The sequence below is a fragment of the Salmo trutta genome, chromosome 14, assembly GCF_901001165.1.
Source record: "Salmo trutta chromosome 14, fSalTru1.1, whole genome shotgun sequence".
Taxonomy (NCBI): domain Eukaryota; kingdom Metazoa; phylum Chordata; class Actinopteri; order Salmoniformes; family Salmonidae; genus Salmo; species Salmo trutta.
Window position 1 is genome coordinate 54,379,103 of NC_042970.1, and position 4,335 is coordinate 54,383,437.

The 4,335-nt window shown below is 40.9% G+C and overlaps 1 long non-coding RNA gene across 2 annotated transcripts; it reads right to left on the reverse strand.

The window, feature by feature from the left end:
- Window positions 1–211: 211 nt before the first annotated feature.
- LOC115207114 (uncharacterized) lies at window positions 212–3,781 on the reverse strand. Of its 2 annotated transcripts, none has more exons than XR_003880917.1 (3): window positions 3,378–3,781; window positions 743–833; window positions 212–618 (listed from the first exon to the last, which is right to left on the reverse strand). It is a non-coding gene; the product is annotated as an uncharacterized LOC115207114 (long non-coding RNA). The 2 variants fall into 2 exon arrangements; XR_003880918.1 differs by lacking the exon at window positions 3,378–3,781 and adding an exon at window positions 1,617–1,673.
- Between the last annotated feature and the right edge of the window lie 554 nt (window positions 3,782–4,335).

Here is a 4,335-nt window from a genome sequence, read left to right on the forward strand (position 1 = left end):
CATCATCATCTGCAGATCTATCACTCCAGTGTTAATGCTAAATTGTAATTATTTTGCATCTATGGCCTATTTATTGCCTTACCTCCCTACTCTTCTACATTTGCACACACTGTACATATAGATTTTTCTATTGTGTTATTGACTGTACCTTTGTTTATGTGTAACTCTGTGTTGTTGTTTTTGTCGCACTGGTTTGCTTTATCTAGGCCAGGTTGCAGTTGTAAATGAGAACTTGTTCTCAACTGGCCTACCTGGTTAAATAAAGGTGAAATCAAATAAAAAATGAAACAGGAGGTCAAAACCTCAAAATTCTAGCTAGTGTTAATAGGGTTAGTGTATATTTTCTGAGCTGCTGGAAGGAGAGACAGGAAAGATGTCTATCCTCAGCGTTAGATGGACACATCCTCCCCATCTCTACCCCCAGTAGATAGCACATACCATCCCTCACTCCATACCATTCTCCACCCTCAAAATATACCCCTCTTCCCAAGTCCATCATGGCGCAGGTGCCTTCACACCCCTGGCTTGTCCCCTCTCCCTCCTTTCCAGTCTGCTGATTGCTGCAACCGCTGTTTCATGACCAAATCTACTTCGCTCTCGGATGCTTCTGGACGGCAGCTGATGAACAAGAGAACAAAAGGGTTGCAAATTTGTGAAAATGCAGTTGCAACAGGGTGAATGGAATGCTGTAAAATGTAATCTCTCAAAAAGAGCATTAGATACAAAGTTGAATGAGACTTACCAGTATCAGTTTGATGTCAGCCCCCTGTAGTTTGATTTCTACTCGTCAAGACCAGTATGTAGGGGATCTAGTTTCGGCGTTTATGTAATACCTGCAATTTTAGATTAACGTTAGTGCTACCATGATTATGCATTATGGATAATTCTGAATTATTTGTGAATGATAGAAGTGAGGAAGTTACAGAGGGACAAATATCATATCCCCCCAAAAGATTAAAACAAACAATATTAATCTCCCTTGTTACTGGTAATGGTGAGAGGTCAGCATGTGTTGTAGCTTCTGACTTTCTCACTCATCATTATTCATACCTAATTTTTCTTAATCATGGCTTTATCATGATTCATTTACAAGTATTCAGAAATATCTTACTTTATATACTCACTTAGAAATACAATTATTCTAGTCATCATTCACCATTCAGTTTCAATTGGGCAAAACATAACATAACATAACCCAAAACACAACCAAAACAAACTGCAAAAGTCTATAACGAGTGTGTAGAGTCACAAGCTTAATGTAGTCATTGCGTGCCAGGAATATGGGACTTTAATAAACTTTGAGTGAATTTGTCCAAATATGTATGAGTTTTTGAGTTCTTGAGTGTATGAGTTCTTCAAATAGGGTTACTATACTGAACAAAAATAAAAACGCAACATGTAACAATTTCAAAGATTTTACTGAGTTACAGTTCATATAAGGAAATCAGTGAATTGAAATGAATTCATCAGGCCCTAATCTATGGATTTCATATCCTGGGCAAAGGCGCAGCCATGGGTGGGCCTGGGGAGCTGTTGGCATCCAGGCCCTCCCACTGGGGAGCCAGGCCCAGCCAATCAGAATGAGTTTTATCCCACAAAAGGGCTTTATTACTGACAGAAATACTCCTCAGCACCCCGTCAGGTGATCCCGCAGGTGAAGAAGCTGGATGTGGAAGTCCTGGGCTGGCATGGTTACACGTGGTCTGCGGTTGTGAGGCTGGTTGGAGGCACTGCCAAATTCTCTAAACGACATTGGAGGTGGCTTATGGTAGAGAAATTAACATTCAATTATCTGGCAACAGTTTTGATAGACATTCCTGCAGTCAGCCTGCCAATTGCACGCTCCCTCAAAACGTGAGACGTCTGTGGTGTTGTGTGACAAAACTGCACATTTCAGAGTGCCTTTTATTGTCCCCAGCACAAGGTGCACCTGTGTGATGATCATGCTGTTTAATCAGCTTCTTGATATGCCACACCTGTCAGGTGGATGGATTATCTTGGCAAAGGAGAAATGCTCACTAACAGGGATGTAAAAAAATTGTGCCCAAATTTGAGAGAAATAAGCTTTTTATGCATATGGAAAATGTTGGATCTTTAATTTTAGCTCATGAAACATGGGACCAACACTTTACATGTTGCCTTTGTTTTTCTTCAGAATAGATATGTAAAGTGCTTTCATATGTATATAGTGGATATGTACAAATGAATATGATATTTGAGGCTCTCTTTCCCCAATTGATAGTACAATGCACTACACACATACACTACCAAAAGTATGTGGACACCTGCTCGTCGAACATCTCATTCCAAAATCATTGGTATCAATATGGCGTTTGTCCCCCCTTTGCTACTATAACAGCCTCCACTCTTCTGGGAAGTCTTTCCACTAGATGTTGGAACATTGCTGCGGGGACTTTCTTCCGTTCAGCCACGAGCATTAGTGAGGTCGGGCACTAATCGGCATTCCAATTCATTACAAAAGGTGTTCGATGGGGCTGAGGTCAGGGCTTTGTGCAGGCCAGTCAAGTTCTTCCACACCGATCCCGACAAACCATTTATGTATGGATCTTGCTTTGTGTAAGGGGGGCTTTGTCATACTGAAACAAGAAAGGGCCTTCCCCAAATTGTTGCCACAAAGTTGGAAGCACAAAATTGTCTAGAATGTAATTTTTTGCTGGAACATTAAGATTTCCCTTCACTGGATCTAAGGGACCTAGCCCGAACCATGAAAAACAGCCCTAGAACATTATTCCTCATCGACCAAACTTTCAGTTGGCACAATGCATTCGGGCAGGTAGTGTTTTCCTGGCATCCGCCAAACCAAGATTCGTCCATCGGACTGCCAGAAGGTGAAGCGTGATTCATCACTCCAAAGAACTTGTTTCCACTGCTTCAGAGTTCAATGATGATGAGCTTTACACAACTCTAGCTGACGCATGGCTTTACGCATGGTGATCTTAGGCTTGTGTGTGGCTGCTTGGCCATGGAAACCCATTTCGTGAAGCTCTCGACAAACAGTTATTGTGTTGACGTTTCTTCCAGAGGCAGTTTGGAACTCGTTAGTGAGCGTTGCAACTGAGGACAGACGATTTTTACACGCTACACGCTTCAAGCACTAGACGGTCCCGTTATGTGAGCTTGTGTGGCCTACCAATTCACGGCTGAGCCTTTGTTACTCCTAGACGTTTCCACAATAACAGCACTTGCAGTTGCCTGGGGCAGCTCTTGCAGGGCAGAAATTTGACGAACTGACTTGTTGAAAAGTTGGCATCCTATGATGGTGCCACATTGAAAGTCACTAAGCTCTTCAGTAAGTCCATTCTACTGCTAATGTTTGTCTTTGGAAATTGCATGGGAGTGTGCTCGATTTTACATACCTGTCAGCAACGGGTGTGGCTGAAATAGCTGAATCTACTAATTTGAAAGTGTGTCCACAGGTGCATATCTGTAATCCCAGTCATGTGAAATCCATAGTGTTAGGTTCTAATTTTGAGTAAATAACTCACGGACACCAAGTTGAATTCTTCCCAAAGGGTCGATACAGCTGTAAGTCAGACATGGCTTCCCCCGTGGTAGTATGCATACCCCACTTTGGGTGGAGTCTCCTCCTTATCGCTACACATTGCATCATTATTGCTAAGCAGGGAGCTAAGTGATATGAGCCTTCAACGGTTTCTCCCCTTATCAGTACTGCCACATGCAATTGTTTCCCTGCACTCAACACATTCCAAGCTTAGTTGCACCCACTATATACCTTCCTCCTACAACACTTAATAACTTCTGGTGTAGACCCTCTAAACCTGAGCACTCCATTAGTGACATGAATAAGTATATTTCATATTCTCAGAACCCAACAATAGATTAGGACCTAATGAATGTATTTCAATTGACTGATTTACTTATATGAACTTTAACTCAGTAAAATCTTAGAAATTGTTGCGTTTATATTTTTGTTCAGTATAGTTAGATTGCATCATATCACCTTTCAAAATGAGTTATCAACTAATATATAGTCTTGAACATCGGTGTCTTTTAATAATATGCACAGGTGTGATAGTTGTGAATTAATCACAATGCAAGCCTACTCATTAGAAAAAAACATTAGCAGTACTAATGCAATATTAGCTTCACAGTGAAACACCACTATTCTGACTATTAATCATTCATAAACAGTCAGTAAAATAACTTATTTAGTCAAAAAAATCATAGCCTGTATGATATCATGCATGCAAGCTTACCTGTCACGTCCACAACGATGGATGTATTCAATGTGATATGGCTTAGAAGAAAAACATAGAATAGTACATAGAATATTGCATGCAGTCATATATAGAG